The sequence below is a fragment of the Balaenoptera acutorostrata genome, chromosome 11 (genome assembly GCF_949987535.1).
Source record: "Balaenoptera acutorostrata chromosome 11, mBalAcu1.1, whole genome shotgun sequence".
NCBI lineage: Eukaryota > Metazoa > Chordata > Mammalia > Artiodactyla > Balaenopteridae > Balaenoptera > Balaenoptera acutorostrata.
The window spans coordinates 105,575,057-105,601,425 of record NC_080074.1 but is presented as its reverse complement, the minus strand read 5'-3'; the positions used below and the strand labels follow the sequence as shown (position 1 = coordinate 105,601,425).

General features: G+C 48.5%; 1 protein-coding gene and 1 pseudogene across 1 annotated transcript in view; one reads left to right on the top strand and one right to left on the bottom strand.

The window, feature by feature from the left end:
• WNT5B (Wnt family member 5B) overlaps positions 1-26,369 on the bottom strand; it is a 90,025-nt gene that overhangs the window by 13,516 nt on the left and 50,140 nt on the right. The window lies entirely within an intron of this gene.
• LOC114237251 (U6 spliceosomal RNA) lies at positions 15,842-15,968 on the top strand (annotated as a pseudogene).

Below are 26,369 nucleotides of genomic sequence, written 5' to 3'. Positions count from 1 at the left end.
CCTCTGAAGAGGCCCTCCCCCCCATAAATCCTCCCCGGCCCCCAGGGCAGGAGCTCTGTGAATGCACCGACAGGGCCCAGAGATGGAGCAGAGATAGGGTTGGCACCAGAAGCTAATGGCTTTATGGAGGGGAGGGGACCAGGGCCCGAGTGGGAGGACAGGAGAGAAGCTTCAAAGCGCTTCCTTGTGCAAACACCCTCCACCCCACCACCGGCCCTTCTCGGGGACTGGAGGGCCGGGGCCACTCCCTGTGGTCCCCTCCCTCCCCACACCCGCGCCCCGCCGGCCCATCCCCACCACTGCGGAGCTGAGTTCTCTCTCCCAACAGGTGCCCCTTCTCATCCCCAGGCCCCTCTCTCTCATTTCTGTCCCACCCTCTCATCGGGCTCCTGTGAAGCCTCTCCTGCAAGTCCCAGGTTCACCGGAGGCCACGCTGGGCCCGTTTCTGAGGACAGGAGTCAGAGCAGCTCTGACCGCCCAGCACAGGCGCTAAGGCCGAACTTCCCCGAGCCGCTAATCCCGCCCTCGTAAACATCATCCAAGGCGGGAATCACTCGGGCAGCTGTTGCTACCGCCCTGTGCTTTCCAGCAAACCCTAGGCTCATTAAAAAATATATGTTTTAAAAACTTGGAAAAGGAAAACAAAAGACCCTAGCACGTGTGGTGGCTTCCTTCTCTGCTTTCCAGATGTCCGGCACCTGACATTGAACACTTGTCCCCAAAACACACACACAGCAGCCCTCAGGACCCGCTCTCTCCCACGGACAGATGTGACCCCCCCCCCAGCGACTGGCCTCATTGGCATGGGCAGAATGGAAATGTCTTGCCCCACCCAGCTGGGGAGGAAGGAGGCTGTGAGGCCCACGGTTTGGCCGAACGAGCCAGCAGCGGACAGGGCAGGATTAAGCAGGGGGGGGGTCCAGGGTCTCTCTCTGTGGGGCCAGGGGAGGATGCCACATTCTCAGTCAGGACCCCTCCTGAGGGCCAGAACAAGCTGGTCAGACATCTGCGCTGCCCTCCGGCCGCATTATTTCATTCATTCAAAATAGTCGTTCGCCAAATGTGTCTTGGGGGCCTGGTATGTTCCAGAGATAGAGCCATGAACAAATAAGTACGTAATATGTCAGGTCCAGTGAACCTCGAGGAAAAATCAAGGGGGGACAAGGATCCAGAATGAGGGTGATGGTTTACCCTGTTTCGGGTCCTTGGGGGGAGCATCCCCCAAACCACTGAGTGGCCAGGTGGGGTGCAGTCCTGCTGTACTCGGGCCCCTCTGTGCACGTCCAGGGTCCTTACTGAGACCACTTTACTGTCACAGCCAAAGGGGTGCATATCTGAATTGGGACTTTTCCAGCCACAAGTTTTCATTCCCTAAGAGGCCGTGTCCACCCCGAGCAGCCGGGAGACCGGGAGAGGGGCTTGGGGGCTGAGGCCGACGCACCAGCCCCGCCCTTGAAGGGGCGTCTCCTTGCTGTCCACACACCAGAGCAGTGACGCCACAGAAAACCCCACCCGCGGGACAAGCGCCCGCCAAGATCACTGGCTGTTCACAAAACCACCCCTGGCTGCTCAGGACTGGCCTCCCCCAGAGCCCGAGGACTCAAGCAGCTTAGGTGTCCCCTAGGAAGTGATGTCACCTCCCACACCTGCCCCCTGGCCCCAGATGGACCCCCTCCCCACCTGGAAACCTACCCAGAAAGAACAGCCTGCAGGGACCCTTTTCCAGGTTGCCACTGGCTACTTCTTACTCTGCGACCCAGCGAGGAGCTGCTGCCTTGTAATTCAAAGGTCATTTGCAATTTTGTTAACAGTCCTGGCACAGCAGGTAGACAAGCTCGGTGCCTGTGTGAACTCCCTCCGGCTGCTGTCCAAGTGCTGCCCTTGGTCCCAGGAGCTCTGCGGGGGGTGGGGGGAGGGGTGGGGGGAAGGGAGGGGGTACCAGAGCTGCAGGCCTGTGCCTTCCCTCCCCTCCCCGCTATCCAAACCCCCCCCCACCCCCGTCAACCCAGCCACTCCATTTCCACCTCTGTAGAGAAAGGCTCCTCGTGGACCTCAGGACACCCGACGACACCTCCTGAGATGCAGGTGCCTTCATCCCCCTTCCCCGCTTTCCAGGAAGTGCCCTCTGCTGTCTGACCCACAGGGCTCCAACACCAGCTTTCCTGCAGCACTGACTGTGCATCATAATGTTTCCCCGGTTGAAAATTCACGGTGGCTCCCAGCCCTTGCGCCCCCGAAACTTCCCAACCTGGCCTCATTCTACCCCCCAGCTCTTTGCCTGAAGTTCCCACCACGGGGTCCCTATTCCAGTCTCCTCCTGCTCTGAGAACAAGCCCTGCTTCCCCGCCCAAGACCTCATCCTGATCCTCTGCCTCTCCAGCAATCAAACCTCAAACGACTCGCAAGTCCACCACCAAGGTTCACTTCCTCCGTAAAGCCGCCTTTGATTAATCCAATGCCAGGAGGCTCTTTCCCCTGACCTGGCGTTTCCTCAGCCCCTGGAGGATGGTGTCCAGCCTGCACCACCAAGCCTGAACACGCTGCCTTGGAACTGTGTATGTTCCTACTTCTCCGGTAGGTCCAGCGTTTGCTGAAGGTCGGGTGCGCCCCCCTCCTTCTCCTGGGTGCCCCATCCTGCCTGCTGTACGTACACCTGTCAATAAACAGCTCCTGATTGATGACCAGTGACAATACCTAATACTAGTGAGCATTTATTAAACACCTTCTACATGCACTGAGCCAAATGTTTTACACCCATTTTCCTCATTTAACTGTCACTAAAATTCTATGGTACAGGCTATTTTTATCCTCACTTTGAGCAGGGAAACCACAGGGAACTAAGGCGTGGAGGGGCCCGGTAACTCGGTCTTACAGCGATTGAATGGGAGACCCTGGCTTGGAATCGAGACATTTCCCCTCTTCCCCAAACACATCACGTACCATCCCTGGAGCAAAGGCCTTCTCTGCGCTGCTTCCCTGCTTTTCACCACTGCCCTCTTACCAAGAGGAAGGCTGTCTGAGGACAACATCCTGATTTGTAGGAAGTAGCCCCAAAAGCAATGTTTATAAAAAACAGGCTGATTACAAAGTGACTAGTATAAACACACACACACACACACACACACACACACACACACACAGCCTTGTGGGTGAAAAAAAGCAGACTTTCCCCCAAACAGAATGATACATGGATTGAGAACAGGTCAGGCTGTTTAAAGCTGGAGAAATTAAAATAGAATAATAGGATTTTTTTTTCACTTTTATTTGAAGGATAGTTGATGTATAAGAAATAGAATGATGGTTTTAAAGAGCTGGTGTTTATGTTGAGATGGGAGATCCCAACCAGGCTGAGAGATGAGGGTCGGGAGACAGACCCTGTGAGGTGTGAGGGGCGCAGAGGCGAGGAGCAGTGTGGTTATGGGAAGAAATGCAAGGTTCAGGGAGAACGTGGAAAGAAGTTTCAGATAGCTTGTAACAGGGACTAACCAAGGGACTGCGTCTTCGGGAGGAGAAGACCCTACACCGATGGTGGAAAACTGCATTGCCTTTCAACGAATACGGCTGCCACGGAGCTCTTTCTATTTTATGTTATTTATTTTTAATTAATTAATTTCTTTTGGCCATCCCACACGGCGTGTGGGATCTTAGTTCCCCGACCAGGGATCAAACCCGTGTGCCCTGCAGTGGAAGCGTGGAGTCTTAACCACTGGACCGCCAGGGAAGTCCCAAAGGAGCTCTTTTTAAAACTCAAAATCGACCAGAGACTTCTCTGCTTTTTTAAGAAAGGCTCCCCGTCTTCTAAAGGATGAAGTCGGAGCTCCTCAACACGTACGCGGTATGCGAGGCCTTTCAAGAGGCCCCCCCCCGCCGGCCGGGCCTCCCACCCTCCCCTGGTTTCCACTCTGCTGGAGGAACCCCCGGCTGTCTGAGGCCTGCCTCCGCCCGTCCCCACAGTTTCTCCCTTTGCACTTGGCTGACCTCAGGACCAGCTTCTCCTCTCTCTGTGCAGGGCAGGCTCCTCTGGCCTTGAGGTCACATCTGCAACTGACCGCCCGCTCCAGAGAAGCCCCTCCGTCCTCCTCATCTCCAGCTTCCTGTGAGCGTCTGCAGCAGCACTGAATGTAATGCGCAAGAAGCTGGCGTGCTAATCTGTTTATTCGTGGTTTTGTGTCTTTGCTCTGGAAACGATCTTGTTCACCATCTCCTCCCCGTCATTAGGACAGAACCCAACTGAAAGGAAAGAAAAGCCTTCCTTTGCTCTCCAGGAAACAGGAGGCGGGACACTAAGGCCCCCACGCGCGGCAGCCCACCGACCAGCGAGAAGCTGCTTCGGTTCCCTATCCTCTTATTTGGGAACCGCTGTCGGCTGCAGATGGAGATTTCAGAGACGCCAGCCGCGTCTCTACCTTCTCCTCAGAGACTCGAGCACCAGCCGGCGTCTGGAAATGTGTAAGGTGCTGCTCCCCCAAGGCGCCGTGGTCCAGCAGGGATGACAAACCTACTGGAAAGGCAGGACGGATCAGCCCAAGGACGACCACGTCAGGATGTAGAGTTGGAGAGGGACAGAGCAAGAAGGACGGCACACAGCAATGCGCTTTGGTCAAAAAGAAAACTTCAAGTTGCTTTTGGAAGGGTCCGAGAGATATTGTGATAAAGAAGGAGTGCGGGACTTCCCCGGTGGCGCAGCGGTTAAGAATCCGCCTGCCAATGCAGGGGACGCGGGTTCGAGCCCTGGTCCGGGAAGATCCCACATGCCGCGGAGCAACTAAGCCTGTGCGCCACAACTACTGAGCCTGAGCTCTAGAGCCCGTGAGCCACAACTACTGAGCCCACGTGCCACAACTACTGAAGCCCATGCGCCTAGAGCCTGTGCTCCACAACAAAGAGAAGCCACCGCAATGAGAAGCCCGCACACCACAAGGAAGAGTAGCCCCCGCTCGCCGCAACTAGAGAAAGCCTGCGCGCAGCAACGAAGACCCAACGCAGCCAAAAATAAATAAATAAATAAACAAATAAATAAAAAGGAGTGCGATAATTTCCAATGTACTCAGAACAATTCTTGTTTGTTAAAGTTACGAGTCCCTCTGAAATCTGATATTGAATCCCCACTGAGCATTAACATCCGTGGTCCAGGGAAACTCCCATGATCACATGCTTCTAGTTTCTTAGGGGGGTCAGTCACCTTTTGACCATGAAATGATGGTTGAGTAAGTCTTCTTAGAGAGCCAAGTACAGACATGAAGATACTGATGGGCTACACCTCTTCCTCGCAATCCTGCCTGTTCTCTGTCCTCCAATTCTCCTGGATCCAGGTCTGAAATCTTGGTGTCCTTCATGACCCCTCCCTCACCCATACCCTCTGTGTCAAAGCAATTGTCAAGGCCTCTTGACTGTGACTCCCTAATACTTTAAAAATGTGTTCCTGACTCTCCATTGCTACTGCCATGCTCTGAGCTACTACAAGAGCCTGCTAACTGCCCTTTTCCCTCCAACAAATTGTGTCTCATACCCCATCTCATCTACTGAATGACTGAATGAATTCCTTCCGCACACAGTCCTCCAACTTCCAAGGTAACAGCCGGCTACAAGTGTCTCGAAATATGGTCCCCAACTAACAGCATGAGCATCACTTGAAAACCGATTAGGTACAGAGATTCTCAAGCTCCACCCAGACCTACTGAACCTGAAACTCTGAGGGTAGTGCCTAGCAATCCGTTTTAACAAGCCATCCGGTGGTTCTGATGCCCAAGAAAATGTGAGAGCCACTGTCATAGAACCATCCATAGTAATACGCAGCGAATTAAAGCATGAAGTCTTTCAAATAACATATATATGTATGTATGGATGGATGGACGGATGGATGGATGGATGGATTTTAATGGCAAATTTCTACACGAAATGCCTGGAACCAGTGGCTCCTCCCCTGGGGGCTAAAGACATCTGGAGACCACAGAACCACAGAACATGCAGACCAAGCACTGTCTCCAGAATGAGTAAAAATGTCCACGTACTTCCACTCTGACAGTCTACGTATATGTACATCCTTGTAATTAATAAAATACTAATTCACTTAAAAGTGCTACTGATGACTGTGGTGATGCTAGTATATTACAATTCAAGGAATATATTAAAACCATTGGATTATACACTTTATTTTTTTTTTTTTTTTTTTTTTTTTTTTTTTTTTTTTTTTTTTTTTTTTTTTCTTTCAGCTTACTTTTTTTTTTTTTTTTTTTTTTTAACTTTGGGTTTATTTTATTTATTTATTTATTTATTTATGGCTGTGTTGGGTCTTCGTTTCTGTGCTAGGGCTTTCTCTAGTTGCGGCAAGTGGGGGCCACTCTTCATCGCGGTGCGCGGGCCTCTCACTCTCGCGGCCTCTCTTGTTGCGGAGCACAGGCTCCAGACGCGCAGGCTCAGTAATTGCGGCTCACGGGCCTAGTTGCTCCGTGGCATGTGGGATCTTCCCAGACCAGGGCTCGAACCCGTGTCCTCTGCATTGGCAGGCAGACTCTCAACCACTGCGCCACCAGGGAAGCCCGGATTATACACTTTAAATGGGTGAATTATATGGTATGTGTGTTATATCTCAATAAAGCTGTGACATTTTTAAAACATGTTCCTGAAGACACAGCAGTTCCACTCTCCTGGAGGAATCTGCCACGTGCACACCAGAATATGTGTCAAGACTAGAACAGCCTCAAACTGGAAATAACACGCATGTCCGTTACAGTTTATTACAAGGTACTGAGTAGAGTTCCCTGTGCTATACAGTAAATCCTTGCTGTTTATCTATTTTATATACGGTGGTATGCATCTGTTAATCCCATACTCCCAACTTATCTCTCCCCACCACCTTTCCCCTTTGGTAACCAGAAGTTTATTTTCTAAGTCTGTGCGTCTGTTTCTGTTTTGTAAATAAGTTCATTGGTACTATTTTCTAGATTCCACATGTAAATGATGTCATATAACATCTGTCTTTCTCAACACAGATATTTTTAAATGGGAAAATACCTAACGATTTGAGGGAATTTACATACTATCTCAGTGGAAAATATAACTATTTTGTCTCCTGGGGCACATAACTTTTTTTTTCTTGCTTAAAAAAGGGTCCTCACACTTAAAAAGAAACCTCTGCCTTCAGTGAACGTTGGAAAATTTAGGTACAGAACAGCTGGCTGGAGGGCAGGTGGAGCTGGCAGGGAGGGAGGGGCTCAGGGGGTTCAATGCAAACCATGTGGGCTGGTTACACAAGCGCAAGGCCTGGCCCAGCCATGCAAGAAACAGCAGCTACCTCGACCACTCGCTCCAGGAAAGAGGACCTGGCAAAGCCTCCTCTGTCTCTTTTTTTTTTGGGGGGGGGGGGGTCAAAAATTGCTGTTTAGTCCTGTAGCTAGCTGTTTCTCTGGCGTGCATTTCTCTCCATAGACACTTTTCTCTTTAAAATATTTTCTTAAGGAGAGACCAGAGATTAATGCAATGATGAACCCAGACTTTATCAGAAAGTTCCATAACCTCCTGCAGAATCCCCTGGTGACTGTTCTCCTTCTCAGTTAAGGCAGCCTCAGCAAGTTCCCCAAGGGTCCCTCTCTGTCCCTGGGTCTCTCTCTAGTTCTTCCTTCTAAGTTTTGCCCAATGAACCCTCTCAGCCTTAAGGCATATAGCATTCCTTTGTGTGATATTTCTCAACAGTTGGTGGAGATGAAAATAAGTAAGTTTGGGGTTTTGGAGGGGGAATCCCAGCCCCACCATCTTACTCTTTGCAGCCCCTTGGGAAGCCTTATCTCGCAAACACTGTGTCGTTTCTCCCGTGTCTCTAGCTTGCAGGACAAATCGCGTCTTGGGGGTGAGGTGAAGGGTAGAGAGTGGGTGGGTAGGAGTGGTGAGGTTTTAATTGTGGCCTTTCAGAGAAATGTAAAACCGCCCTTCCCCTGAAATGAGTTTGTCCTTCACAGTGTTAAATTCGCCACAGCGACAAACTTCCCACTGTTTGGGAAGGAGACAGCAAACCCGCCCCAACTGTGGTGCAGGGTGTCAGCACACACAACCGGATCCTGAGACCACCCCGCTAAAGACTAATTCTTTTTTTTTTTTCTCTTTTTTTTTCTGGTTGCGTTGGGTCTTCGTTGCTGCATGCGGGCTTTCTCTAGTTGCGGTGAGCGGGGGCTACTCTTCGTTGCGGTGTGCGGGCTTCTCATCGCGGTGGCTTCTCTTGTTGTGGAGCACAGGCTCTAGGCACGCGGGCTTCAGTAGTTGCAGCACGCGGGCTCAGTAGTTGAGGCTCGTGGGCTCTAGAGCGCAGGCTCAGTAGTTGTGGCACATGGGCTTAGTTGCTCCGCGGCATATGGGATCTTCCCGGACCAGGGCTTGAACCCGTGTCCCCTGCATTGGCAGGCAGATTCTTAACCACTGCGCCACCAGGGAAGCCCTAAAGACTAATTCTTGATGTTTCAGAGAACCATGATTCCCCAGGTTCCAGGGCCTCAGGAAGTGTAAACGTGTCCTCTGTATCTGCTGCAATGCGACCCAAGGAGCAGGCGGTGCAAGTCCCCAGACTCCGGTCCCTGCAAGGTTCCCAGAGGGGCCAACCCCTGCTGACTCCCCCTCACCTCACTTGGAAAAGCAGATTTTTCTCCCTGGGTACCAAGCAAAAGTCCATCGGAAGATAAGAAAGAGGAATTTTTCCTCCTCACGAATCCTGATAAATTAATTTTAAAAGATGCTCTAGAAAAGAATGGCCAGAGGTAAGTGTGGTACAGGAGGCATGGCAACCACACTTGTGGACTTCGTTTTCAGGGGAGCGGGGAGGGGAAGGGAGAGATGTCCGGGTGCTCCCACCTTTCTCCCGTCATCTGCTTTCACTGGGTCTGCTGGTCTGGGGAAGAGCATTTACCTGGGCAAGTGTCATCCACTTCTGCACGTTCCTTGGTTGGGACAGAGTGAACAAAGCAATAAATGGAGCTCTGGATCCCCATCACCTGCAGGCCAATGACCTCCCTCTAAGCCATGGGCTAACTAGAATTTAAATGTTTACCTTATGTTACCAAGTAAATGTGTTCCTGTTTTTGCAAACCAAAGCGTATTTTAAAAGGACCTGGGGAAATCATACTATTTAAAAAAGCAGGAATCACCAACTGTCAGCCAATCAAATCTCTTTGACTAACATAAAGTTTCAAAATTTTTGAAATATAAATGCCTCATGGATGGGGGAGGGTACACACAGGCTAATTTTCCAAACTCCCCACCGCTCTCTATCGCCTCTCTCCTGGCTGCTTCACACATTCATTTTGCTTGTCAGGTTCCCAAAGGCTTTTAAGTAAGTGACTCTCTTATTTAAAGGAACATTACTATATGTATTATATATTTTTATATATTACATATAATAGTCATTTTACCATGTGAACAAGTCTTCTGAACTATTTATAAATCTGGATTTGCACATATGGGGTTTTCTGGCAGCAGTTACATATACTGGTTGTTTTTTCTAAACAATTCCATCGTTCCATCCCAGAAACAGAGAGTTTGGTTAAGTCGTCGCCTCATCTTACTCTAGTCTTCTTGTGCTCTTACACTCTTACTGAAGTTGCCAAACTTCTGCTCCCAAAATGGGCAATTTCCATTTGGAAAAACAGGATAGTTATTTCATTCATTTTTATAAACAAGCAGGAGATGCCTACTGCAGTGAAAAGAATAGCGGAAGCAGCAGCCTGGACCCACAGGGCTGGAATGGTGATGCCAGACACCTGGGCCTCCACCTCCACCAGCCAGGCATCAGGGACACAGCTGAGGAAGGACCGGCCGGAGGGGCTCCCACCCAGAGCAGGAGAGGAGGGGGCATCTGACTGTCCCGGGACTGACAGCCCACGCGGACGTGGCCCCCTGGGCGCCAGCAACTCTAGGTGATGCAGTCTGCCCACTGCCGCCTCTAGCTGGTCCCCGGGTTCAGACTGACCCTTAGACCGTGCTGCGGGAGAGCTAGGTCCTCGGAGGGAAGAGGTGTCCAGCATCCTTCTAATGGGACCAGAGGCAGAAAGTGCTCACCCCTACAGGAGCCCTCACTTCCTTCGCCACGGGGAGAACATCACAGCCAGGCGGCCCCCTTCTTCCCTCCCTTCGCCAGCACAATACCCACATCTCCCTTCCCCAGACCAGAGTCACACTGGAGTCCTTCAGGTCAGGTACCGGGGTCTCACAGCTTCTGGGTTTTGGAATTAAATGACTTGTGCGGTTGCCTCTGGAAAAAGCAGGATCACCCGATTCAAGCCTGGGCAGGTTGAGGGTCTCAGTTCACCACCGAGATTCTTCTGTTTCTTTTACGGCTCTGCCAGGCCCCTTTCACAGGCTCCCAGCCCTCCTGCTAAATTGCTCCCTGGTGGCCTGCTGGCCTGGCGAAGGCTGCAAGGACAGAGGCCGAGCCGGGTGGCCGTGTGGCCTGGGCCGCCTCATGGGGGCTGCAGAGAAGGCAGGTGACACACAGACACCGGCAGGCCCGTTGAATTCTGCGGCCCCTGGTGAGTGTTCAGTGCCCATCACTCGACGGGAACTGACTGTGGGCCACCGAGCGCCTAGCCCCGCACAGGAGAGGACAACAGGCCCATAAGACGTCACTCCCCTAGGAATACAGCACTGCCGTCCCTCCACTGCGGTAGCCACTGGCCACTCGTGACTACTGAAAGTTAAAATGACTCAGGACTTCCCTGGTCGTCCAGTGGTTAGGACTCGGCGCTTTCACTGCCGTGGGCCCGGGTTCAATCCCTGGTCAGGGAACTAAGATCCCGCATGCTGTGTGGAGCGGCCAAAAAAAAAGTTAAAATGACTTGAAGTTAAGCATTCTGGTCTTCAGTGGCAGTGGCCACATTTCAGAGGCTCAGTACCCTCCCGGGTCTTGTGGCTGTTTTTTTTTGTTTTTTGTTTTTTTTTTGCCACATCGCACAGCATGCGAGATCTTAGTTCCCCAACCAGGGATCGAACCTGCGCCCCCTGCAGTAGAAGCGTGGAGTCCTAACCACTGGACCGCCAGGGAATTCCGTGGGTCTTGTGGCTTTTGTTGGGGACAGCTCAGGTCACAGTACGTTTCCATCATCACAGGGACTTTACGGACCGAGCTGGTCTAGAGTGGCAGCCAAGCAAGAAAAACAAATCATCACCACCATCATCAAAACCACAAGCTCCATCTGAAATCTGTGAGTTAGTTATGTTTTGTGTAGTAAGGGCTGTAACAGAGGTAACACGCAAGATACTACAGGCACTTGGGTAGTAAAGGCAGCCAACCTAACCCACGGCCCAGGGTCACCCACCTACCAGCCAGGGAGATAAACTTTCTATTCCAGTAATTTCTCATCCTTACAGTTAATCACTAGGAAAAGCAGATGCAGTAATGACATGGGGAGTAATTTCCCATCATCAGAACTAAATGACTAGCTATTTCATATTTGCTACTCAGTATAGGAAAAAGGTCAGACCCAGCGAAAATGCCAGAGAGTAATTCAAAGGAAATTCTTTCTGTGACTCCAAATCAATAAATTTTATCGAGCGTCTACTACGTCTTGGTCAAAGATGAGTGAAATTGTTCTTATCTTTCAGGGGCGGGGCAACGGACCAGATTACAATACTGAGCAGAGTAACACGTCACAGTGGAGGTACCAAATGGCTGTTCAGCTGTTATCCTAGTAAATGTATCTGATTATTAATCCTAAGAAAGACAGATTAACTCCTAAGGAGGGGATGCTTCATGATGGAGGTGGTGGTTTTTTTTTTAAAATTCTTTAAATAATTAATTAATTAATTTTTGGCTGTGTTGGGTCTTCGTTGCTGTGCGCGGGCTTTTCTTTAGTTGTGGTGAGCGGGGGCTACTCTTCCTTGTGGTGCACGGGCTTCTCACTGGGGTGGCTTCTCTTGTTGCAGAGCACGGGCTCTAGGCATGCAGGCTTCAGTAGTTGCGGCACGTGGGCTCAGTAGTTGTGGCATGCGGGCTCAGTAGTTGTGGCGCATGGGCTTAGTTGCTCCACGGCGTGTGGGATCTTCCCAGACCAGGGCTCGAACCTGTGTCCCCTGCGTTGGCAGGCGGATTCTCAACCACTGTGCCACCAGGGAAGCCCTGATGGAGGTGGTGTTTGAACTTGTCCCTCAGAGGACGGGCAGGATTCCCACGGGTGGACATGGGAGGGGGAGGCCTTCCCACTGGACGAAGGTCAGAAACACGTAACGCATTTTGAGAATGACAAGAACATCATATAACAATTTCATGTCCAAAATTCAACTGTAGAAAACACAGAATGAGAAAGAGAGAGAGAGAGAGAAAACCAAAATTCAAAGAAAAACAAAAGTCATCAATTCCTGGCAAGGCGGGCTCCCTCATCCTGGGACCACCTGATTGAAGACCCCAGGACACCCCCCCCACTCCAGGAGTCTGGGCCTCCGTCTGCAATCTGCAGGACGCCCAAGACACTCCAGCAGGAGAGAGGCAACATCAGATCTGCACTCAGGAAGGCCGGCGATGTTTGCTGTTCGTGGAGTGGCAGCCCAGAGCTTGGGGCCCAGCTGGGAGGGCCAACCCCGCAGGAGCACAGTGAGGGCAGAAGGAGAAGCTTGTCAGCCACGTGGGCAGGTCTGTGTTACACAGCCGTGAGGGTGACAAACGTCAGGAGTGGGGACCAGCCACCAGCACAGGCCCTCAGACCGCTTGCCTTCGGTCACGGCTGAACTGAAATCGAGAATACTGATGGGAGAGGACTTCCCTGGCGGTCCAGTGGCTAAGACTCTGCGCTCCCAATGCAGGGGGCTGGGGTTTGATCCCTGGTCAGGGAACTAGATCCTGCATGATGCAACTGAAAAAAAAAAAAAAAAGATCCTGTGTGCCGCAGCTAAGACCCGGTACAGCCAAATAAATAAATAAAAATTAAAAAAAATACAGATGGGACCATTTCTGCATGTGGCTTTGGGGAGAGCTCACGATTTTCATGCTCCTCTCCAAGGCTACATAGGGTGGTTGGGGAAGGTTTGATCTCCACTGGATCCGGCCAGCTTGCAAACATGTCCTTGACCTGAGAGAGGCACCACAACTGAAAACACAAACGGCCTGAAGTGTGTATACACCTACGAGGAGTCAGCAGCGATGCATTTATTAAAACCAACAAAAATGATAGTTAATCGTAGAAATAAGTATTAATAACTTCTGCGTCCCTGGGTACCTATGCATTTGTTTGCTGAGATGTTACTTCACCCCATAGACATCTTCCCACTTGGGACCCTCACAGCTATTCGTGGCAGAGCTCACGGGCTGGTCACACGGCTCGATCACATTTTCCAGCGCTCAGATGTCCTAAAATGGTCATAGGACTGAGCTCTTCCTCGTGGAATGTCAGAAGAAATGATGTCGGCAACTCCCGAGTCTGGCCCATGAAAACCCCCCACAAGCTGTACCCCACGCTCCCTGCTTCTTTCAGCTTCATGTGCACAAGCACGGCGGGTTCAAGGAGGACTAAAGCCAGAGTCACAGACAGAAGAAGCCGAGGTCCTGGAGTTGCTGCCTGGAGAGCTGCTGGCCGATAAGGAACATGCATTTTGGTTTTCACAGGGGCTAGAAATGAACTTCTACAATTTTAGAGCCGATTTACAGCTGGCACTTGTTCATGACAGGATCTAGTATGAGCTTGACTAACACCAGCTCTCACAGCCTATCCTACTTTGTATTAGACTCATGTATAGACTTTTAAACATCCCCTTTCAGACTGTAAACACCTCTGTGTATTTGGAGTTGCTCAAATGGTTGCTAAGTAAGTCTACCGAAGAGACGGCAACTGTGGTCAGGTGGCAATCCTCATTAAAAATACAGAGCGGGGAGGGATAAAGTGGGAGACTGGCACTGACATACACACGCTGCTATATATGAGATAGGTAACTAATGGGAAACTACTGTCCAGCACCGGGAACTCTACTCAACACTCTGTGATGACCTATGTGGGAAAAGAATCTAAAAAAGAGTGGATACATGTATACGTATAACTGATCCACTTTGCTGTACACCTGAAACTAACACAACATTGTAAATCAACTCTAACAAAAATTTTTAAAAAATACAGAGAGGCATCCAGACACACAGTCGTATAAGGACAGAGAGTGGACGGGAAAACAGGCCTGAATTCCTGTTTTTTGAGGCCTATGACATTTTGTCTGTCTGGAAAGACAGTAAAGCACAACATCCTAGAGACGTTAAAAAAGAAAAGAAAGCATAATCCTATATTAAGCTATTCACCTACAGTAAGACCTAAGCAACAGCACATTGTGTTTTACTAATGCAGTTCTAGCCCTTCATACTTGGGACTGCAGACACACCTGCTCTACATCCCTGATTCCTCATGGAGATGACGAAGGGCTGAACCACATAAGCCCTAAAGTCCTTTCCAGCCCTCACAGCCCTGGCATCTACTGACCAGTCCACCAATCCAGTTAAATTGGCTTATTAAGTCTATTACGCAATTTATTATGCTTTCAAAATAAATTGTCTAAAAAATTTCCAACCTTTCATGAAGGTAAAGCCTAATAAAACACTGAAGTAATTTTTAGTTCTGAATAACAAAAGTTAATTAAGATGATTGGATAGTGTCATTTTAAAAAAAATCTCATCTTGTGATAGGTAAAAAATATTATCTCATTTTGGGCTTTCCTGGTGGCACAGTGGTTAAGAATCCGCCTGCCAATGCAGGTGACACAGTTTCGAGCCCTGGTCCGGGAAGATCCCACATGCCCCGGAGCAACTAGGCCCGTGCGTCACAACTACTGAGCCTGCGCTCTAGAGCCTGCGAGCCACAACTACTGAGCCTGCAAGCCACAACTAGTGAGCCCGTGTGCCACAACTACTGAAGCCCGCGTGCCTAGAGCCCATGCTCCGTAACAAGACAAGCCACCGCAATGAGAAGCCCGTGCACCGCAATGAAGAGTAGGCCTCGCTCGCCACAACTAGAGAAAGCCCGCGCGCAGCAACGAAGACCCAACACAGCCAAAAATAAATAAATACATAAATAAATTTATTTTAAAAAATACTATCACATTTTAAACTGCATTTCTTTGATTATTCACAAGGGCAGACGCATTTAGATGATTCTTAGGCATTTGTATTTCCTCTTTCATATGTCATTTAGTTTTAATATGAGAACACTTCAGCAGGACCACATCTTTCAGCCAGCGGCCAACTGAGGGAGGCCAGAGGATCCTGCCCAGAACTGTCACCAGCTCTGGGGACAGAAGTGTAGGACTCCTCGCCTTGGTTCACCTCTGTATCTCTGAGCGCACACCTGACTTTCATTATGTGTTAAATGCAATGGAAGCACAGCATTGGTGGCGAGCAGGGGTCCGTATTTATTCTCTTTCTGTGACAGCCACATCCAATGAAAGAAAAAAACACGGTTACAAATTCCACCCAGGATCTGGAAAGCCAGCTGGACTGCTGGAGCTTCTTTCTACTTCTCCATGAATAAACATTCTACACAGGAGCCCTGAACAAACAGTGCCTCTAATCACGTGTGAAGCAGATTGGGCCCCCAAACTCCACTAGCCAGGCGTTGCTGGCTTTGCCTGGCGAACTCTAGCGCAAAAACGTGTTTTTGCCAAAGAAAGCCTGTGACTCTGTAACTGGATATGGGCTGAAGTCACTCAGAGGGCGGAAGTGTTGAATCAGGGGGCATTTTTTGGCTCTGCTGCTTTCCCAAAGCTAACCATGCTCTGTGGCCACTGCCCTATCCCAACATCGCCCGCTGGGTTCCACCGGCAAAATAAAACAACACTGTGGGTTTCAAAAGCAGTTAGAAATTTCGTTTACAAAAACGGATTGAAGTGCCCACCGCCGCCGCAGCAGCAGATCTACTAAAATTGGAAAGACACAGAGAAGATCTATATCCTCTGTACGTACCTTCGATACTAGCATGGCCTCAGCAAGGGTGATGCAAGTTTGTGACAAGGTCCCTATTTTATATGTCGGTTACACCTCAGTAACAAAACAGATTTAAAAAACTGCCAGAGGGCTTCCCTGGTGGCGCAGTGGTTAAGAATCCGCCTGCCAATGCAGAGGACACAGGTTCGAGCCCTGGCCCGGGCAGATCCCACATGCCACGGAGCAGCTAAGCCCGTGCGTCACAACGACTGAAGCCCCCGCACCGCAACGAAGACCCAATGCAGCCAAAAATAAAAATAAATAAAATAAACTCAAAAAACAAAAAACAAAAAAAACTGCCAGAGAGGAAAATTCTAATGAGGTCCCTCATCAGATGGGTCTAATGCCCAGTAGCCAGTGCCCCCAAGTTCAAGTCAAGGGCATGTTAGCAGGCGCAAGAACAGGCAGGAGCGTTCTTGCTCTTCTGCAAAGGGCCTCACCCTTGCGGATGCCCCCATGTGGGGTGTCAGGCTCTGGCAGGCCAGCTGGGTCTGGCGCCCTGACGTGTGTCACGGCTTTCCCGTGGTGCCCTTGTCCTCCTGGAGGCACAGAGCGGCTGCATCCCCTGCCCCGCAGAAAGGCCTGTGTTTTTCACCCATAGGAACGCGAACACGAATCCCGATGACAATTTCCAGCTTACAATGGCCGGACCCCTAGGAAAACCTCAGTGATAAAAGGTACTCGTGTTTGTGTCAAGAGAAACCGCACACCCAACCTGAAAAGCCAGTATCAACAACCAAAATGACAATGGAAAACTGCACAGCAGAACCCAGCAAGTATAATGTGACCCAACAGGGCTCCAAAGGGAACAGCATGGAGTGGGGTACAGCAACGATAAAACGACTGTATTTTTCCAACATTAAGGAAACATCCTCAAAGACGGAGGCAGTCCCAGAAAGGTCTGTGTGTTCTCTGTCCCAGCTCCTGGCCCGTCCCGGGATACTCCCCATGACACAGAGTCTCTGATCTAGGCTTTAAAAAACAGCTTCCTTTTCCCTCTCTCTCCCACTCTACTCCCCACCTGCAACACAGATTAACCAAAGAAAAGTGATCAGACTGAAAGAATATTTATCAAGTGCCAACTGCATACACTGTACCAGGGGCTGCAGGATGTGGGTGAGCAGAATGGCAAACTCCCTGCCCTAGTTCAGCGAGTGCAGCCAGGCCAGAAAGGTCCAGGGAGGGTGTGGCAGTCACTGGGCAAGGGCGGCCGCAGGGCTGCGGGTTAGGGTTAAGGCACAGTGCCCGGCCCTTTTCAATTCCGGGGAGCAGCTGCCGCAGAACCTCTACCCGTTTGATTGGCCCGTTGAATAAACAGAACTTGTGATCATTTGTACGCATAGAAGTAAACCTCCCTTGACCTGTTAAGCCCCCTCTGACTTAAACAAACAAACAGCTTAAAAAAAAAAAAAAGGAAACAAAATATACATAGAGTAAAATACACAAATCTTAAATACACAGCTTGATGAATTTTGACATTTGTCTACACCCATGAAACCACCACCCAGATCCAGGTGCATCTAACCATGAAGCAAACCAAACTGGTATGCTGCAGAAAAATGCAGAATAGAATCTGGTGGATCTCTGATACGCCTTTTTAAAGTTTTTATTGCTGTTCTTGATTTTATTTTGATGTTTAGAGATGGTTTACTCTTTTTTTTGGGAGAGGAGCGAGTGGGGGAGGTCCACTCAAGCAGGAGCTAGAAAACATTCTCCTAACAGGCACTAGGTGACACTCACCCAGGATGGAATATTCTGCTTGTTTAATCTTTCAGGATCCCTAACATCTAAGAAATGTTTAAGAAAACATTCAGGCTCCAACCTAATGCTGCCATATATTTGCATCCTTCCTGTTTAGAAAGGGGTGTGAAGCAGCTCAACTTTCATATGGAATCTGGGTGCTTTCTCACGCATAACACCGCAGACTTAATCCCTCCAACTTTTATTTTTTAATTTTTTTGCGAGCCATTGCTTTTCCTGGGAGAATAGCAAATGATAGACAATGTTATTTTCAGGTCTTCAACTCTCCCTTTTCCAGCTTTGTCTTAGAATTTAAATGAACAGAATAAAAAAAAAATTTTTTTTAAGGAAAAACAAAACAGAGAATTCCCTGGAGGTCCAGTGGTTAGGACTCAGCGCTCTCACTGCCGGGGGCCAAGGTTTGATCCCTGGTCGCAGAACTAAGTTCCCACAAGACCAAGTCATACATCGTGGCCGGGGGTGGGGGGGAAGCAAAGCAAAACAAAACAAACACCTCCCACCCTCAGTGGGGCACACGATCCACCCATCAGAATGGAAAAACGGGCTCTCTCCCAGAGCCAAGGATAATTTAAGATGATCTAATTTAAACCATGGGATTCTTTGTTGTTTTTTTTCAAATTGAAGTATAGTTGATTTACAATATTGCGTTAGTTTCAGGTGTACAGTATAGTGACTGAGTATTTTTGCAGATTATACTCTATTATACATTATTACAAGATAATGGGTATAATTCCCTGTGCTGTACAATATATCCTTGCTGCTTCTCTAGTTTATATTGGGTTGGCCAAAAAGTTCGTTCGGGTTTTTCCATAAGCTGTTACAGAAAAACCCAAACAAATTCTTTGGCTAATCAATATACAGTAGTTTGTTAATCCCATACCTCTAATTTGTTCCCTCCCCTCTTCAACCATGAGATTCTTTATGGTGGTTAAGGATTAACAAATGCTCAAATCTTAAGCACTTCCTATCTTATACTATATAACACAGAAAAATATTAGCATATTAATTCACACAGTAGCCGCGGCTTTCCGTCGGTGTATGACGCCTTACAGGGTGTTTGTAGTAAATGCTACGTTTATATGGAACATTATGATGGTCGGGTAGTAGCCTAAGGAAGCAGATGCGCCGTTTCTAACGGGAAGCGTAACACAGGCTGCTGCTGAGGTCACAGGGCAGCTCACTCACTTCCATTCTGCCTGCTAGGGCAGCTTCTTAGCTTACATACGATTTTTCAAAGTATGTCAAACTTTTAACATTTATATATAAAATTGGGAGAATGGAGAACCAGGCAAAAAGGGGATCCCAAAGGTGGGGATTCCCGTTTCCCCACAGCCCTTTTTCTTTTAGGATATTTTATAATTTATTTATTATTTATTTATTTATCCGCCCTCCGCCCAGCACCATTAACAGCCGCTCCCACCGTCACTCTGTTTGGAGTGGCTGCTTTTCCTCACCTGCTGCGGTTTATCAATTAGCATCCCCCTCACTTAGTGCCACAAGTGAGCCCACGTCTGTGGACTTCTGCCCACGTCTGATTATCCTTCCAGATGCACAGAGCTTTAGTGAAACATCACGTACAAAGGCAAGCCTGCGTGCGGGGTTCCCAGAAGCTGTGCGGGCCCAGGAAAGACCCCATGACTCTGACAAGGTCACTTCTCATTCTCCGCCTTGTTTTCTCCACTTGTAAAACGCAGTGCTGTCCTCACACATCCTCACCGAGCCCTTGAAGCTTCAAAGGGAAGCATCGTCCAATCTCTAGGTTTCCCTCTTCTGCCCAAATGCTGACGGCTTAGTCCCCGCAACCAACTAAATCAAGGAATTCTTGATGGTCCGCAGCAGGCACGGACAACTTGAAAGAGTTACCTGAACTTTTTGGCTTTAAACAGTACGTGAAGTTTAAAAATAAACAGCAAACAACAGACAAAGAACGTCACGGAGTTCAGGGCTGAGACGAATTTTTCCAGCTTTAGGGACAGTGTGGACAGAGTTTCCGTGCTGTTTTCATGCCCTGACACAGGGGGAAGCCATGCCTGAAGTTAGTGGCCTCTTTGGGAACGACTGGCAATCAGGAAAGCTGCGGATCCCAGGATGTAAAGATGCGATTTTTATCTCCAGCCATCTTTTCTGGGGTGTGAAGGGTTAACACCAGCAAGGCGAGATTGTGCTTTTGTACCCCTTGAGCTTCTGGCTTTTTTTAAACCTTTAACCCTATCCTCTTGGCAGAAAAGGGCTGTGAACTCGGCATCAGGGCCGCCCCTTAGTCCTCCTCTGGGTCTGACATGATGTAAGAAATGTCAATGCTCTGGTTCATCCAAATAGGGCTTTCCAGCAAAGCCTGGCTCAGTGCCAGCACCCTTCCAGAAGGGAATAACCTTCAAACTCCGGCCCCGTAAGGCTGCAGACAGCGGAGTCCCAGGCCCGATATGGAGTTACAAATCAGTTCTGAGTCGATGGATCTTAATCCCCTCCCTGCCTTTGAAATATTTATCAAGATATGACAGACCTACGAGGATCCTGACAAAAATGACCTTTCCCGGCAGAGAGAACATAGCCTCAGGCCGGGGAGAAGCAGTCAAGTCAGCTGTCCACCCAGGTGGTGAGAGTTTGGAATTTACTCAGCCCTTGTGAGTCCCACGGCCTGCGCCTACTTCCCTTGGAAAAGAGAACTGAAACTGGTTAAAAATAGTTCTTCTCCGATCCCACCAGCCCTCTGCACTGAAGCTCCGGAGAGAGCCCGGGGTGCAGTACCCATGCCCACAAACAAGAAACAGCGCTCAATAAAGATGGATACGCGCTCTGTTTCTGTAAATAAGTTCATTTATATCATTTTTTTAGATTCCACATATAAGTGATATCATACAATATTTGTCTTTCTCTTTCTGACTTACTTCACTTAATATGATAACCTCTAGGTCCATCCATGTTGCTGCGGAAATAGACTCACAGACACAGAAAACAAACATAGGGTTACCAGAGGGGATGGGGGGGAGGATAAATTAGGAGCTTGGGATGAACAGATACACACTACTATGTATAAAATAGATAAACAACAGAGACCTGCTCTATAGCACAGGGAGCTATATTCAATGTCTTGTAATAACCTATAATGGAAAAGAATCTGAAAAAGAATAGATACATATACGGTGTACATATATGTGTATATATATACATAGATATGTGTGTGTATGTATATATAGCTGAATCACTTTGCTGTACACCTGAAACTACATTGTAAATCAACTATACCTCAATTAAAAATAAAAGGTTGAAAAAATTGATGAGTAGGAGCTCCTCCTCTCTCCAGATGTTCTGCCTTTCCCACCTCACTTTGCCCTCTCCCGATCGTGCCCCTCTCTCCTTGCCCTTGGCCACACTCCTCTTTTCCCAGCACTGCCTCCCTGCAGCCCCCCCAAGCTCCCCGAGGGTCTGCTCACCCAGAGGTCACCTGCACCTAGAGGGAGGGGCTGCTCCGCGGATAAAGGGCTAATAGGGAAGTAACCACTAGAGGGTGACATAATTACACACAAGCGGCTTCCTGGGGCCTGAGCGAGGCCAGAGCCGGCCCGGCGTCCCGCTGGAGGCCCGGAGATGGAGCCCTGCGTCAGCACGTAGCCCCAGGGAGCACACTCACAGCGGTGCCTGCAGGCTCCGCCCTCGCAGTCTCTGTCTGTGTCTCACACACACACACACACACACACACACACACACAGATCCACTGTGGCCGTCTACCAACCAGGGCCTTAGGTGTTGCACACGAAAGCCACCCCTCGTCATGGCCCACGACCGTTCATGGCGGGGTCAGCATCTCAGTCACCGGCAGCTTCTGCTTTCATGGACCCTCCTTGTTTGGTGTCGCACAGAAACTGCACCCTAGCCAGGTGGGCTGACAAACTTACATGCATCCTCAGGGCAGCGGAGCAGTGATTTAGAAAGTGGCTCTAGGTCTGGACCATGGCGTTGAAATCCCGGTTCTGTGGGCCAGATTGTCTTGAACACACTTACCTCTGTGCCGTGGTTTCCCCACCAGGAAACAGAGGTAGTAATGGAACCTACTTCACAGTCATGTAGGTGGACCTATGTGAGGAACAGCTGAGTCATACTCGTAAAGACCTTCAAAGAATGTCTAACACACAATAAATGCGCGATAAATACCAGGTGTTCTGGGGACTTCCCTGGTGGTCCAGTGGCTAAAACTCCGCGTTTCCACTGCAAGGGGCCTGGGTTTGATCCTTGGCTGCGGAGCTAAGATTCTGCATGCTGCGTGGTGCAGCCAAAAAAAAAAATATATATACTAGCTATTTTCACGACGGCCAGAGGCCATACTAGGGGGTTCCGTGCATTATCCCGCTCAATCCTCACAAAGCTCCCAAGATAAGAAAATCACTAGTCCTATTTTACAGACGAGAAAACCAAGTCTCCAAGTGATGAAATAGCTTGTCCAAAGTCACAGAGCTGATACGTGATAAAGTCAAGGTTTTGACCCAGAATCTGTCTGACTAAAAACCCACGTTCTATCAGTACATCACGGGGAAAACTACGGACTTCACACCAGAGACTCAAAGGCAAAAGATGGTAGGGGGGGGGACATAATTATTTTAAATATTATTTGTATTTTACTAAAAAAGGAGAGACTTCAAGAAGTATAATTTCACAAAGTTTTAAATCAGGAGAAGGAAAACCGGGGGGTAGGAGGTTCTGGCAGCACCTGGGAAACCCGCTGGACGTGCAAATTCTCAGCACCACCACCCCCACCCAGACCTCTGACTCAGAGACCTTCGAAGTCACTCTGATACACATGCAAGTCGGAGAAGGCCAAGAAAGCATGAGAGTTGGTGATGAAAACCTAGGTCGGACGAAAAAGGATGGATGTGTGTCTGGCAGAGTCTGGGACTGTATCTTGGTTTTCTGAATGGAGCACGACTCTTCCCGGCTCGGGGAGGAGAGAAGGAGGGGCACAGAGACAGGGGGCTCCCCCCACGTGAGGGACCGTCTCACCACGCTCTTGCGAGTTTGCCGTTTCCGCTCCTTTAACCTGCACATTTCTTACAAACAGGAAATAGCATTTTTAAAATGTGTAACTGTCGGTAAGGGTGTATCTGTACAATTTGGGATACATCCATGTGGGGCTTTTTTGGATGGTTCATTTATAAAAGAAAAAACCAGAACAGTGTTTATTAGCTCCCTCCTAAGGGCCAGGTTCCCCACGAGGGCCCTCCCTTTCCCCTGCGTGGTTTTTCTCAATGAGTTCTCACCACAGTTCTGTGACAAGACAAGGAGTGACTTTTCATTTTACAGATGAGGAAATTGAGGCTCAAAGCACTGAAGCCACGCTGCCGGAGGGCACGCAGCCATAATGGAAGAGCCGGGACTCCAGTGCACAACTTGGGCTGCAAGTCTGGGGGACACTTAACTCCTCAGGACACTGCCTGGGGAACAGCCCTGTGTCAAGGGGCCTCAAGTCACGGGCACCTAGGGGAGCCCCCCTCGGACCTGGGCCGTCCCAGGGGTCAGTCAATGTCTCAGTGGTCCCCTCTCACTGCCCCCCCCCCAGGGTGTGAGGCACCAAGCTCTATTGTCGGGCAAAATGAGGAGAAAGACAGCCGATTTAAAATAATTTTTTCCCAAGTCAGTCTCTGTTCTAAAAACAGTAGCAAAGTCCAGACCATGAACTAAGAATTTCTGACTTCAGAAGCCAAATTCCAGTTCCGGATAGACAACAGTTAAGATAAAGTTTCTTATTCTTGAAAGAGAATAAAGAGAAAAAGCTAAGAATTCTTTGAAAAGGTGATTCTTTTTGGGGGGTCATGTCGCACGGCTTGTGGGATCTTGGTTACCCAACCAGGGACTGAACCCGGGCGCTCAGCAGTGAAAGTGCCGAGTCCAAACCACTGGGCCGCCAGGGAATTCCCTGAAAAGGAAATTTTCAATATTCTTCAATACTGAAGAATCAGAATAATGTATGACAATGTATGTTTGCTATTATGGCGTTATTTTTTCCTAAACTAGTAAAGTAAAGCCAGCCTGTTCTCTAAATAAATTTCCACCCTATGTAATGACTTGCCTCTCATCAACACTATTCAAATTCGAGGCTTCTCTGTAGTGGTCCTCTAAACTGAGAACATTTTATTTATAACCATCACTCCATTGGCACTTACCCCACTGATAATACGGAAACTATTTCGTAGCGCGTTGCCGGGTCCTGAGTCCTAAGAAGCAGACATACCCTCTGCATCTTTGTCTACTCCAGGGCACAGAGCCGTGCACACCAGTTGTAGGAACATTTCCTGAACCATCACATGATTGAAAACCCACCTTCCCAAGTGTTCAGTGCTTGGAAATGGCTACATTTACAAGATGGCCTGTTTTATTTTAGGGTTGTCATAGCTACCTGCTTGGTAACAAGTACCTAAGGTGTTTGTTAATATTAACAACTAATAACTGATACTTGGGGTTATTCGATCAAAGTATTCCTAATCCTTTCGTCGGGCGCCTGAAAATATGAAGATATATGTTAGGCTTCCCTGGTGGCGCAGTGGTTAAGAATCTGCCTGCCAATGCAGGGGACACATATTCAAGCCCTGGTCTGGGAAGATCCCACATGCTGTGGAGCAACTAAGCCTGTGCACCACAACTACTGAGCCTGCGCTCTAGAGCCTGCGAGCCACAACTAGTGAAGCCCGCGCGCCTAGAGCCGGTGCTCCGCAACAAGAGAAGCCACCGCACCGCAAAGATGAGTAGCCCCCGCTTGCCGCAACTAGAGAAAGCCCGCGCACAGCAACGAAGCCCCAACGCAGCCAAAATAAATAAATAAATAAATTTTAAAAAATAAAATAATAAAATAAATTAATTTAAAAAAAAGAAAATATATGGTACAGTTAACACTCAAAAGTTGCAAACAACAAATTTCAAATGCAGCCGCATTTCCAGTGTAAGAGGAGGGCGTGTCTATTCATCCGGGGGCGATTATTAATAGCACCCCGTCTCTTTCGCATGAGTTTTTCCAGTTTGTACATGAAAGGGCCCCGTCATCCTCAGGAGAGGGCGCCAGCTACCCAGACCTCAAGCCCTTATTTTTATTGGGGTGGATAAAGCCCTTGTTTACAGGATACAATGAACTAATAATTTGGGAGAGAGTAAACAAATATTTCGGGGTGTTCCAGGAACTTGTTGACGTGAGGACAATTTTCACCTATTTTTCCTATTTATTTACATCTTCATTTCACAATGTTGGTTCTGTTTAAATCTTTTCATTTTTAATTGTGGTAAAATATATATAACGTAAAACTTACCATCTTAACCATTTTAAGGTGTACAATTCAATAGTGTTAAGTACATTCACATTGTGCAACAAATTTCCAGAACTTGTTCATCTTGCAAAACTGAAACTCTGTGCCCCGAAACAGCTCCCCTCCCTCAGCCTCTGGCAGCCACCCTTCTACTTTCTGTTTCTGTGATTTTGACTATTCTACATACCTCTTATAAGCGAAATAATACAGTATTTGTCTTTTTGTGACTGGCTTACTTCACTCAGCATGATGTCTTCAAGCCCCCTCCATGCTGTGGTGTGTGACAGGATTTCCTTCCTTTTTTAAGGCTGAATAATATTCCATCATATGGATAGACCGTCTTGTGTTTATCCATGATCTGTGAGGGACACTTGGGTTGCTCCTACCTTTTGGCTGTTGCAGATAATGCTATGAACTTGGGTGTACAAATGGTGCGTCTAGACTCTGCTTTTATTTATTTTTGGTATATGCCCAGAAGTGGAATTGCTGGATCATAAGGTAGCTCTATTTTTAAGTTTTTGAGGAGCCTCCATACTGTTTCCCACAGCAGCCGTACCATTTCACATTCCCACCAACAGCACACCAGGGTTCCAATATCTCTACCTCCTCACCAACACTTGTTATTTTGTCTTATTCATTGCAGCCATTCTAACGGGTATGAGATAATATCTTATTGTGGTTTTGATTAGCATTTCCCTAATGCTTAATGATGCTGAACATCTTTTCACCTGCTTGTTGGCCACCTGTATGTCTTCTTTGGAGAACTGTCTGTTCAAGTCCTTTGCGCATTATTCAATGAGGTTGTTCTGTTGTTGTTTCTAGTTAAATCTTCTCTTTGCAGTCAGTGAATCAAGTCCTCACTATGTCTTACCTTTTCTCTAATCAAGAGGTGCCCCAGGATACTCTCCTGCTTAGACTTACTTAGGAATAGAGAGAACATTGCCTTGAAGTGGGTAAGTAGTTGGAAAGGCACGATCTTGTAAACCTCAGATATCCATTGTTACTGGTGGTCCAGAAAAGTTTTGATATGTATGAAGTCTTTCGTAAAGAGATTATATCATTGTTATCGTTCTCATTCACTTCAGTTCAACCGCATTTACAGAGCGCCTCCTGCGAGGCATCCATTGTGCCGTGGATACATTAGAGTTAACAGAAAACACACACGTTTTAACTCCTTTGATCCAACGCCCACCAGCTAGACTCTGGGTCACTGTTTCTGGACACCTACACTCCTTTTTTTTTTTTTTTTTTAATAAATTTATTTTATTTTATTTATTTTTATTTTTGGCTGCGCTGGGTCTTCGTTGCTGCGTGCGGGCTTTCTCTAGTTGCGGCAAGTGGGGGCTACTCTTCATTGCGGTGCGCGGGCTTCTCATTGAGGTGGCTTCTCTTGT